A 13,694-nucleotide genomic window follows, 5' to 3' on the forward strand; every position below is an offset into this window, starting at 1 on the left:
TTAATAATTTAAAAAATACCATGCAGTCATTAAAACAAAATTAATTATACCTATATTTCAAAAGCAATGTTAAATGAAGAAAAGAATTTGCAGCAGATTTTATATACATTATGATGCCATTTCAATTTTTTGTGTGTGTTTTTTCTTTTTTAGTTTGTTCTTTTTTCATATTTTTGCCATTTTAACTTTTAAATAAGTAAAATGACATTCTATATTATTGATAGATTTATACTCATGTGGTACAAGTATTTTAAAATGTAAGGGCAGGACACACACCACTGATATCTGAATAGTTTTACCTTTAAGGAGAGGTGATGAATAGCATTGCAGATACAAAGATTCCCAGATAGTCACATTGGCTCAGTCTTGGTGTTGAGTACATGGCTATTTATTGTATGACTCTCTGTATTTCTTGGTATATTTCAGGTAGTTCATATTTTTAAAAATTAATTTATTTTAAACTGGAGGATAATTGCTTTACAGTGTTGTGTTGGTTTCTGCCGTACATCAACATGAATCAGCCACAGGTATACACATGTTGGACACAACTTAGCTAAACAACAACAGGTAACGTGTCCCCTCCCTCTTGTGCCTTCCTCCCACCTCCCACCCCATCCCACCCTCTAGGTTGTCACAGAGCACTGGGTTGGCTCCCTGTGTCACACGGCAAGTTCCCATCGGCTATCTGTCTTACATATGGTAATGTTTATGTTTCAGGCTCATATTTTTAATAAACATTCTATTCTGATTGGTCTTTCCCTTTGATTATAATGAAAGTAACCACATAAGTATATGCTATCACTTGACTGACATGAAAAGAAAAGGAAAAGAATGTCTATAACCTCCAGTTGCCATATCTTTCTGGTACATTCTTTACTGCATCCGTATTTTCAAAACACTGACCATATCCTTGATTAAAAACAACCACCCCAGTGCTTATGTACTCAGTTATTTTTGTGGGTGTTAAACTGCATTGCTGCAGTGGGACCAAAACACTGGTGTAGGCACCAGAAGTTAAGAGAAGAATCATGGTAGGCAAGTCCTGGGTTATGCATTTCTCCCACTAAAAAAAAAAAAAATGCGGATTTTATGGTTCAGGTGAACCTAGTTCCAGGACAGGAGTGGGGTCGTGGTGGGGGTGGAGAGAGCAGGGTGGGATGAATTTAGACTGATGTACATACATTACTATGTGTAAAGTGGATAACCGGTGGGAACCTACTATAAAGCGCAGGGGGCTCATCTCGGTGCCCATGATGACCTAGAGGGGAGTGCAGTCCGAGAGGGAGGGGATACGTGAGTACATACAGCTGAGTCACTTCCTACTACAGCAGACACTAACGCGACATTGTAAAGCAATTATACTCCAATAAACGAGAAAAACAAAAAACTTACAAACAGCGCATGAGGCTTAAAAAATCCAGATTTTATATAATTTTATGGAGAAAGGATATTAAGTTATCCATTTGCACCCCTCCATGTTATCCTCTGATCCCTACAAAGGGATTCTGGTGTTGTCTTTTTATTTAACATCAGTTAACATTTCCGTATATCCACCTAGTCCACACACTAGTCAGTGTTCCATAGTTTTCCATCTTGATCATGCACAGCCGTTTACTTAGACTTGTCACTATTGTTGAACTTTTGAGATTTTTCCAACTCTCCAGTGTTATAAATAGCATTTCTATGACCATCTTTGTGCAAGCTACCTCTTTTCTTTCTGGTCACTTCCTTCAGGTATAATCCTACAGTGGAATTAGGCCAAAAGGTATGAATGGTTTTGTGACTCTAAGTTCATATTCTAATATTATATCCACTTACCTTAGATCTGAAATATTAAACTTACACATTTTAATATACTTTAAGATTTTAATAGATATGGAGTGATTGTTAAAAGGTGATTAATGAAAAGTTCTCTCAGCTGCTTTTTAAATCGTGTGTGTGTATATGTGTCTAGTTATTAAAAGTCATACTCTCATTGTGAAAAAATAAAATCAGGTAAGTGAAAGTACACTATAAACCCTGCTCTTAAAAGATTTCATGTTCCAATTTGACTTATTTAGAAGTTCTTTAGAAACCCATTCAAGGAATACATCCTGTGTGCTTGAGTCTTTTCTCTCTTGACTTTGCAATTCTTTCATTATTCCCTTTCTCTTCAAATCTGCAGCCCTACTGTCTTCACCAGCCCTGTTTTTCCTGAAACTTCCAACATAATCCAATCTCACCAAAATCTTTATTTGGCATGTTAAACCTTTCAACTACAAGTTTATTTTTATTCTTTACAATCTGTTCCAAGCCACAGCAGCATCTCAGAATAATACCCTTGACCCACCCCAGATTAGTGAAATCAGGATTTTAAAAGGTGTGGCCTAGGAATCTGCTTTTTCCAAATTTCCCCAGGTGATTTTTAAAATAGACAGGATGAAAACCACTGTGTTACTCTAATTTCTGGAATCATTTCCCTGTGTTTGCTTGTTTTTACTTTTTTACTAATTGCTTTCTCCTTAATTTTCTATTAACTAGACTCTTGAGTCTTCTGTTTTACTGAAACCAATAACTTTAAAAAAAAAAAACAAAACTTAAAAAAAAAAAAAAACAAATTCAATACAATTCAGTCCTGAGAATAGGTGATAAGTCTAGAAGTTGCCTTTTCTGCCCTTGATATGCTTTTTTGTTACTTTGCTAGTTTCATATTGATTTCAAAGTTTCATGTTTGTTAATGTATGTTTATCTACTGCTACACTGTGAACTACTCCGAAACCTAGTGGCTTAAAACAACAAACCATTCCTTTGTTCCAATTCTGTGCTGTGGGCAGGGCTGGATGGGGACCGCTGGTGTCTACTCCTAGTGGTGTTGGCTGGGAATGCTTAACTGGGGGCTTGAGTACTCATGAGGCTTGACTTGCATGGCTAGTGCCTCAGCTGCCTCTTTCTCCAACAGGGAGAAAAAGGGAGGCTGGACTTTTTTTAAACATAGTGTCTTGGGGCCCTTAAGAAACTAAAAGCTGAGGTCATCAGATTTCTGAAGGCCCAACCCTGAGATCAGCAGTGTGTCACTTTTGCCATATTCTATAGGTTAGAGCAAGTCACAGGCCAGCCAGATTCAAGGAGAGAGGAAATAGACTCCACTCTGGCTGGAGAGGAACAGCGTGTATGAACAAGGACAGGAGGTTTCAGGGGAATAAATGCAAGTGCCAGACAAAGAGTATTGGTTGTAATTATTGATGAAAGAACAAATGAATAGAGTAACAAAGAGCATAGGACAGGAAATATTTTAAAATACACAGACAGTACATAGAAAACAAAAATACCCTTTTATATAAAGGGGATGTATTTAATGATAGAGACTGACTGTGTTCAGTTTTGTATCAAAAAGGAGACGGAGGGGAGCAGAAGATATTTTACATTGAGACAGACTGTGTCAGGCAAGGCCAGACTGTGTGAACTGAGAGACGCTTCAGCTGGACCAGGAGGAAGTCTCTATGGCCCCTAAGAGAATTAGGTACCCAAGGCAGGCAGGACAGAGGTCAGATCCAGAGAAGTCAGTTCTGGGTGTGGAACCAGAACAGGCGTGAGATGTGAGAGAGGTTCTGAGATCAGGGCAGCAAGTCCAGATCAGCCATGTCAGACTCTGCCACCAGAAACTCAGGACAGGAAAATGAAAGACAAAATAGAGACCCAGGCCAACAGGAGACAAGATACCAGGCATGAAAAAAAAAAAAAAAAAAGATACCAGGCATGAACATCAAACATGGCCTTTGACCATGAGCATGCTGCTCAGTCGGCCTGATCTGTGGGGCCTGGGGGCTAGGTCTACTGGGGCTGACCTGGTGCTGGGTTTGTCAGGATCTCTTTTCTGTTTCCTTACTGGATCGTCTGTTCTATCTGAATTTCAGAAAGAAGTAGCTCTTAGTCACTTTTGCCAGGATTACTCAAAATGTAGTGTAGCCATAGCCTCCAAGATGGCCCCTGGTGACCCCCACTTCTTGGTATTCATACCTGTCTAGTCCCCTCTGACATTCTGAGTGTGAGTCTGTGTAACACGTAGAATATGGCAAAAGTAATGATATGTCTCTTCCGAAGCTAGGCTATTAAATACTGAGAGTTCCATCCTGGGCTGTCTCTGTCTTTCTGACCACTCTGTGGGAAGGATGTTGTCGGGTTGTGAGCAGCTCTATGGCGAGGCGCACATCGGGGGTGGGAAGTGGGAACTGAGGCCTCTGGCTGAGAATCATGTGAGGGAACTTGAGTCAGGTTCTCCAAGCTTGTTGAGCCTTGAGATGACTGTAGTCTCTGCTAACGATTTAACTTCAGCCTTATGAGAGACCCCAAGGCAGTAACATCCAGTTAGGTCCTTGCAGAATTCACGACCCTCCGAAACTGTGTGAGATAATAAACGTGGAGTTTCAAGTTGCCAAGTTTGAGTAATCTATTATGTAGCAATTAATACCTAATACATGTGGTCTGTATCAGAATTTTCTGGAGAACTTATTGAACAGGTAACTCTCTGGTTGAAAAAAAACTATCAGATGAAAAAACTATCTTGGAGTATGGGCCAGTCATCTATACTTCTAGCAAGCTTCTGAGCTGAATCTTGTGTGCTAAGTCCCCTGCTAAGTTGTGTCCAACTCTTTGCAACCCTATGGACTACAGCCTGCCAGGCTCCTCTGTCCATGGGATTCTCCAGGCAAGAATACTGGAGTGGGTTGCCATGCCGTCCTCCAGGGGATCTTTCCAACACAGGGATGAAACCTGTGTCTCTTACGTCTCCTGCATCGGCAGACAGGTTCTTTACCAGTAGCGCCACCTGATTCTGTGTACTTTCAAATTTGAGACCCATTGTCTTATGCATTTAATCCCTTAGAATTACTTCTTCCAAATGAATTTGCATTTTCATCCTAATTTCTATGACCTTAAGCAATAAGTATTACTGAAGGCTTAGACACTAAACCCAGAGATTCTGATGCTTTGGGGTTCAGGACACTATTTCAAATATTGCAAGTTTTCTTGATATGTTTGAAACAACTAAAAGACAAAATGAGTGCTAAACAAGCCAACGATGGTTATAACCAATCACTGCTGTTGTACAGACTTGTCCTTCAAGTGTCTGTATTAAATACGCTTTTCCCTGGTAACCCTTTAGCCTTGAGGATGAATCTATTGCTCTGTATGTGCTCGCTCATAAACTCAAGAGGCCAAGTTTTTCCACATTCCAATAGGAGTATGTCAGGCTTTGTGCTAGGCATGCATTAGGCCTCACCCTTATTTTTGCCATCTCTTCTTTGCCCTATTATATATCTGACTTGCCACAATGTCCCACTGGTAAAAGATTCTACCTGGTTGAGCACCACAGCTTAAACTCTTGCTAATACTCAGCAATAGAGATAGTTGTTCTATTAGTTAGGGTTCTGACACGAAAAACATTGCATCTTCAAATTGTGATCATTCAAGAAGTGTTTAATGAAGGGAGGGTGAACAAAGGTGTAAGGTGGGAGTAGGGGAACACAAGACATAGACACCAGTAGCAGAGCCATCCCTGATGTAGGAGGAGGGATTGCTGCTGGAACTGAAGGACAGAGGGCTGTGTGGAGGGGCCCGCTTGCCAGGAGCTGAGAGCTTTGGTGGGAGGAGGCCCTCAGTCTCCAGGGAACCCCGAGTGGGGAAAGTAGGAGAATAATACCCAGACCACACTTTCTTCCCTTCCTCTTACCTCTTCCCAGTGCTCTGCATTGGTCAAACCCAACAGGAAGCCAGAGGTGAGACAGTTTGTGGAGGTAGTTCATAAAGGTCAGCCTCTTAGAGAAGGGTGGACAGTGATCTGGGGTTACAGAGATGAGAGAGATGCAGATGTCTGACACAGATATCCATCTTTGCATGAAGCTGTCCTGAGAATTTTTCAGACCTAAAATGAACTACTTCAAGTTCAATGAGACACAGCTTATTTAATAATGTGAAATTTGATTGCATGTTTGTTTGTTTCCAAAACGTCAGGACCACAAACATGGCAGTCGTATCTTCTTTAAGCCTTCATATTTCTCAACCGAATCTTAGCATTTTATTCTATTTTAATCTGTGACCCTACCTTTGTGGTGATTTTAATCAGAAGTTGTAGAGGAAATGGGCTTTCAGAAATTGAATCTGGACTTCCCTGGTTTTACAGTGGACAAGAATCTGCCAGCCAATACAGGGGACATGGCTTGGCTCCCTGGTCTGGGAAGATTCCCCACGGCATGGAGCAGCTAAGCCTGTGTCACGACTGCTGAGCCCACGCACTGCAGCTCCTGAAACCTGAGCACCCTATAGCCCATGCTCCAAAAAAAGAGAAGCCGTGACAATAAGAAACCCGGGCCCTGTAACAGGCAGTAGATCCTGCTCACTGAAACTAGAGAAAGCCTGTACAGAAACCAAGACCCAGTGCAGTCAAAAAATAAAAATAAAAAAGTTGAATCTGTGATTGGATGTCAAAGTTAGGGGAAGATAAAAGTGTCTTGACTTTCAGTAGAATGTTGGAGAAGGTTCAGAGATAGAAATGGACACCTGGACATATAGGCCTGAAGTGAGTGGAAGGAAAGAAAGGACTGGGAGGAAAGAGTTAAATAGTTTGAGGAGCACTTCTGAATGCTTTTGAACATAAGAAACAAATGGTTAGATTGACTCCACAAACTCTTCCCAATTGGTAAGAATGGTCTGTAGATGGTCCTCTTCTCCCCATTTGGGAGGTTAAACAGGGGCTTTTCGACTGAAAATTCAGCGCCCAGTAATTCTTCACTTTTATGGGCTTTGGACCTCTGAAATGTGGTACATGTGGAGAGGAGGTTCTTTGTGATACTAGATCATAAAACCCAGGATCTGGAAGGGATCTTTTACCACTGTGAATCTACTTTATAAATTTCTTGCTACGTTACTTTTCAGTCACTTACATGTGGCTAGTGATAAGGAGCTCAGTATTTTAATAAGCAAATTTTCCACTCTTTGCCTGCGTGTGTGTGAGTGTGCGGGTGCACACGCCTATTCGCTCAGTCATGTCCGGCTCTTTGCGACCCCATGGACTGTAACCCACAAAGCTCCCCTGTCTATGGAATTTTCCAGGCAAGAATACTGGATAAGGTTGCCATTTCCTCCTCCAGGGAAATCTTCCCAACCCAGGGATCGAAGCCATGTCTCTTGCTCCTCCTGCGTTGGCAGACAGGTTCTTCGCCACTGTGCCACCGGGGACTCACTCTTTGCCTATGTGTGGGGGGTGGGGGTGGGTGGGTGGGGGGTTAGTCGCTCAGTCGTGTCTGTCTCTTTGCGACCCTATGAACTGTAGCTCTCTGGGCTCCTCTGTCTATGGAATTCTCCAGGCCTACTCGATCGTAAAACACTTTTCCCTAAGGGCAGAGATATGTTTTCTTATAACTTCTGCCCGTTAATTTTTTTTTTCGCCCGTTGATTCTTTTTCTGCCATCTAGATAAGTTTAGAATATTCTATTCCTTCTGCTATATGAAAAACTCTCTAAATGCTACCCTTCCTTTTTTTTTCTTCCAACTTTCTTTTATCCTGGTGAAATAATTAACAATAAACAAACATATATATATATATATATATATATATTTTTTTTTTTTTTTTCTTCTTCTTTTTGCTGTGCTTGCAGGATCTTAGTTCCCAGCCAGGGACTGAACCTGGGGCCCCAGCAGTGAAAGTGCTGAGTCCTAAGCACTGGACTACCAGGGAATCCCTAGGTGTGTGTGATACTTTATTGCCCACCATGAACCAGACACTGGCCTAGAGGTCTTTGGCAGGGGAGTTGGCCATGCTTCTGTCATGTGGGATCTAATTGTCAGTTGCTTCAGTTGTGTCTGACTCTTTGCAACCCCATGGACTGTAGCCCGCCAGGCTCCTCTGTCCATGGGATTCTCCAGGCAAGAACACTGGAGTGGATTGCCATTTCCTGCTCCAGGGGATCTTCCCAACCCAGGAATCAAACCTATGTCTTCTGTGGTTCTTGCATTGCAGATGGATTCTTTACAGCTGAACCACCAGGGAAGCCCTCTAGTTCCCTGACTGGGGATCAAACCTCTAGTGGAAGCACAGAGTCTTAACCAGTGGGCCACTAGGGAATTCTATGGCCTAGAGGTTTTGTACACTGTATTGTTAATCTTTATAAAAAGTTGAGGTCAGCATTTTCATGCTCATTTTACAGGTGAGAAAGTCATACAAGTTCTGTGTGTCTGAGTTCGGAGTAGAAAGCAAGATGTGTGAGTCCAAGTTTCAACTTTCCCCAGTGCCAGTTCTTTCATTTCCTGGGTTTCTCAGCATCCTGGTTACTCTCTGGATTAGTACTTCCCAAAGCAATATTTTTCAAAATCTGGTTGAGCTGAATAGTCAGAAAAAGAAAAAAAAATTTTTTTTTTTTTTTTGGAAAACATTGTGCTAAACAAAATGAAGAAGTTCTATATTTTAGGGCTTCTCAGAGCCTTGAGTAACCTAGGGGCATTGTGAAGCTCTAGGAAGAATAAAGAGTATTCAGGGTTTTCTTTCTTCTTTTTCTTTTCTTTCTCCCCCAACCCCACCCCCCACCCCCCAAGGTTTTCTAACCTTATTTGAGACTGGGACTCTTTTGGGCATGGAAGATTTTACAGAATGATGTTTACCAGTCTTCACTTTGGTGTGTGCTAAGTGGCTTCAGCCGCATCCAACTCTTTACGACTCTGTGGACTATAGCCCACCAGGCTCTCTGTCCGTGGGCTTCTCCAGGCAAGAATATTGGAGTGGATTGCCATGCCCTCCTCCGGGAGATCTTCCTGACCCAGGGATAGAACCTTACGTCAGAGATAGTCTCTTACGTCTCCTGCCTTGGCAGACAGGTTCTTTACCGCTAGCACCACCTGGGGAGCCCATTCACTTTGGTACGTTTTTTAAAATTAGTATTATTTTGAAGATGTGGCCATACCAAACTGAGGATGATAATCTTTCATGTAACTGGCCAGGAAAAAAAAAATCCTGTTACAAGTGTAATTTTAGCTTTACTGAAACAAAATCTTTCAACACACTGATAACTGAGATAATTCCTTGTTTCAATTGAGCAGAATTGAATTGAATTATTTTTTGGTACCAGGACTGTCTATATGTAGCTAGTCTCTATTCTAACAGTGGGAAAAAAACCCACATGCTATAATAGGCACTAACATTTTTTGAGCAGCAAAAGTTTTTTAGGACAATGTCTTAAAAAAAATAACATTCATTTAAAAAAGCATGCTTTATAAAAATAATACTTGATATTAAGCATACTTGATAAAAATAATAGTGATGTGGAGATTGATTTTTAAAATGCTGAATCAAGTTTTTGTGGCATGATGTCAGGATATTCTCTCTCCCTTTGTTTTAACTCTGAACAAATTGCAAGATTTTATCACTTAGCTTCCCACTGATTTAAATTCAGTTTGTTTAGGTTTCACAAAGCCTTGTCTCTGTGTTTAGATTTAACATAATAGACTATAGCTCTCAACTTCCTGAAAGCTGTGCTCTTTTATTCATATGTGTTCTCTCTTTTTTAACTCATTTCTTGAAATTGAAGTGTTAGTCATTCAGTCATGTCTGACTTATTGCAACCCCATAGACTGTAGCCCACCAGGCTCCTTTGTCCATGAAATTCTCCAGGTAAGAATACTAGAGTAGGTTGCCATTTACTTCTCCAGGGGATCTTCTTGACCCAGGGGTCAAACATGGGTCTTCTGCATTGCAGGCAGATTCTTTACCATCTGAGCCACCAGGGAAGTCTTGTTTTTAAATCTTTGAATATTGGTAAAACAAACAAACCCTACTTTGAGACATTTTAAAAATGTACAGCACAAAATTGAATCTTGGGGTTCAGAATTTTTTAGTATTAAATGTTTTTGAAGGAAGAATGATAGACTTTCATTTCCAAATCTATCATATAAGAGAGTTAGAGTAAACCTGTAGTATAACTGATGACAGGAAGCTTATCTCCCATAACCAAAGACTCAATTCTTAGAAGAAATGGTGTGTTATAACTTCCCACGCTTATGCCTTCTTTCCCATTTAGAAACTACATTGAAGGTGCTTGCTGTGAGATAATAGAAAATGTCTATCCTTGTCCCTGCCCCTGGTTTCTTGCACAAAGCTCCTGAGACTCTTGTAATTTCCTAGGTGAAAAGACCACTTGGATGGAACATCTCTTGTTTTGATATTTGTACTTGACTCCATCCCTGTCACAGGGCTCCTGAAACGCTTGTGGATTCCTAAGTAGGAAGAGCATAAGGGCCATCTTTTGCTCTTTGGGGGCAACTCTAGTGGGCTCCTGGAAGGGGCTGTTCACCAGAAAAACCAGGCCCTGATTAGAAGCCTGGAGTTTTCAGTCCTACCCCTAATCCTCCAGGCAGGAGACAGGGCTGGAAATGGAGTTAATAGTGGATCATGTCTGCTTGAGAAAGCCTTCATAAAATTCCAATAGTGCAGGACTCGGGGAGTCCAAACACAGCCACAACAGAAGGGCAACACACCCAACTCCTGTGCGTGGATCCTCCCAGACCTCCTCTGAATATCTGTTCATCTGTATCCTTTACCATATCCTGTAATAACCTGGTAAACGTGTTTCCCTGAGTTCTCTGAGCCACTCTAGCCAGTTAATAGAACCTGAGGAGGAGGTCCCAGGAACCCTCAATTTGTAGCCAAACTGGACAGAAGTTGTGAGTAACCTGAGGATCAGCTGATTGCGATTGACATCCAGAGTGGGGTGGGAAGTGTCTTGTGGGATTGAGCCTTTAACCTATGGGCTAATACATTAGTATTAGCATTGGTATTAGCATTGAGTTAACTTGTAGGCTACTCAGCTGGTGTTACAGAGAAGTGTTTGGTGTGGGGCAACCCCCCTCCACATTTGGTCATCAGATGTATCAGATATGAAGTGTCCTGAGTGAGTAGTCAAGGAGACATGTGGGGCAGAAAGATAGGAGGGGAAATTCAGGTTTTTCTAAAAACACTTGCCATCAACCTTTTATCTGGAGCATAAAAAAATGTCACAGCCCCCTCCTTTGAGATGCTTGACCCTAAAATCAACTGACCTTTACCATGCCCTCTTATTAGATGGTTCAACTCATTTTGTAGGAACACCACCAAAAAGAGTCTTAGGATTTCTTAAATCCTGCTTTATCCAATCAGGAGATTTATGATCCCTTTGAATTATTGCACAAAAGAAAAAAAAAATCATTGTGAACCTCATGGGGGACTAACAGTATTTAATTTTACTTAAAGATTCTGGAAAACAGGTTAAGGTGAAGAAATCCCCAAACTCTTTCTGTTTTGGAAATTGACTTGTTGCAAAGAACTACTCTTCCATACGTGATGTGCATAAAACTCATGGATGCTCCATTTATTTATCTATAATAGCGTCAGACATAGGTCCTCTAAATTTCCATTCTCTGTCTCATAAGTGGAATTGGAAGGAATTGGAATTGGAAAGAAAGTGCTTATTAACTAAATTTAGCTGGTAAAGGATCCATCTGCAATGCAGGAGACCTGGGTTGGATCCCTGGGTTGGGAAGATCCCCTGGAGAAGGGAATGGATACCCACTCCAGTATTCTTGCCTGGAGAATCCCATGGACAGAAGATCCTGGCAACCTACAGTCCATGGGGTTGCAAAGAGTCAGACACGACTGAGCAACTTTCACTTTCACTCCCAGGCTGAGCTGGCATAGCTCTTGGCCTTAAAGGTTTCTGCTGAAAATAGGTTGACCTCAAGGCAAAACCTTCTCTGAAGTACTATCAGATCAGAGACCTCACACTTTCATCCCTCCCACCTCACACTCTCTGTAGCCTAGTTTACTCCTCTCTGTAAAAGAAAAGCCCCTTTTGCATGTCCCTGCATGCGTGCTAAGTTGCTTCAGTCATGTCTGATTCTTTGAGACCCTATGGACTGTAGCCCGCCAGGCTCTTCAGTCCATGGGATTCTTTAAACAAGAATACTGGAGTGAGTTGCTGTGTTCTCCTCCAGGGGATCTTCCTTACCCAGGGATTGAACCAGTGTCTCATATCTCCTGAATTGGCAGGTGGATTCTTTACCACTAGCGTCACCTGATATCTCTAATTAAAGATACCAAGGGAGCATATCGTGCAAAGATGCACACAATAAAGGACAGAAATGGAATGGACCTAACAGAAGCAGAAGATATTAAGAAGTGGCAAGAATACACAGAAATATACCAAAAAGATCCTAATGACCCAGATAACCACGATGGTGTGATCACTCACCTAGAACCAGACATCTTAGAGTGTGAAGTTAAGTGGGCCTTAGGAAGCATCACTACGAACAAAGCTAGTGGAAGTGATGGAATTCCAAATCCTAAAAGATGATGCTGTTAAAGTGCTGTACTCAATGTGCCAGCAAATTTGGAAAACTCAGCAGTGGCCACAGGACTGGAAAAGGTCAGTTTTCATTCCAATCCCAAAGAAACGCAATCCCAAAGAATGCTCAAACTACTGCACAGTTGCACTCATCTCACATGCTAACAAAGTAATGCTCAAAATTCTCCAAGCAAAGCTTTAACAGTACATGAACTGAGAACTTCCAGAGGTACAATTTGGATTTAGAAAAGGCAGAGGAACCAGAGATCAAATTGCCAACATCCGTTGGAGCATAGAAAATGCAAGATAATTCCACAAGAACATCTACTTCTGCATCATTGACTACACTAAAGCCTTTAACAGTGTAGATCACAACAAACTGTGGATAATTTTTAAAGAGATGGGAATACCAGACCTCCTTACCTGCCTCCTGAGAAACCTGTATGCAGGTCAAGAAGCAACAGTTAGAACTAGACATGGAACAACGGACTGGTTCCAAATTGGGAAAGATGTGCATCAAGGCTGTATATTGTCACCCTGCTTAATTGCCTTATATACAGAGTACCTCATGCGAAATGCCAGGCTGGATGAAGCACAAGCTGGAATCAAGATTGCCGGAAGATATATCAATAATCTCAGATATGCAGATGACACCACCCACAGCACGTAAGATCCTCCTGCACCTGGGATCAAACCCATATCTCCTCCTTTGGCAAGCAGACTCTACCACTGAGCCACCAGGCTAGCCCCTAAAGAAAGTCTTTTTAAAGGTTTGGCGCCATAGGTAACATCTCACTCAACCAACTGGGACCCTATTCAAGCTGAGAAAATTGTATTGGTATAATTTTAAGCAATGTTGTTGTTTTTTTTTTTTTTCCATTTATTAGTTGGAGGCTAATTACTTTACAATATTGTAGTGGGTTTTGTCATACATTGACATGAATCAGCCATGGATTTACATGTGTTCCCCATCCCAATCCCCCCTCCCACCTCCCTCTCCACCCGATTCCTCTGGGTCTTCCTAGTGCACCAGGCTGGAGCACTTGTCTCATGCATCCAGCCTGGGCTGGTGATCTGTTTCACCCTAGATAATATACATGTTTCGATGCTGTTCTTTCGAAACATCCCACCCTCGCCTTCTCCCACAGAGTCCAAAATTCTGTTCTGTACATCTGTGTCTCTTTTTCTGTTTTGCATATAGGGTTATCGTTACCATCTTTCTAAATTCCATATATATGCGTTAGTATACTGTAATGGTCTTTATCTTTCTGGCTTACTTCATTCACTCTGTATAATGGGCTCCAGCAATGTTGTTTTTAATACAATCAGTCATTACATCAAAAACTATAGATT

This window comes from Cervus elaphus, chromosome 12 (genome assembly GCF_910594005.1).
Source record: "Cervus elaphus chromosome 12, mCerEla1.1, whole genome shotgun sequence".
In the NCBI taxonomy this organism is placed as follows: Eukaryota; Metazoa; Chordata; class Mammalia; order Artiodactyla; family Cervidae; genus Cervus; species Cervus elaphus.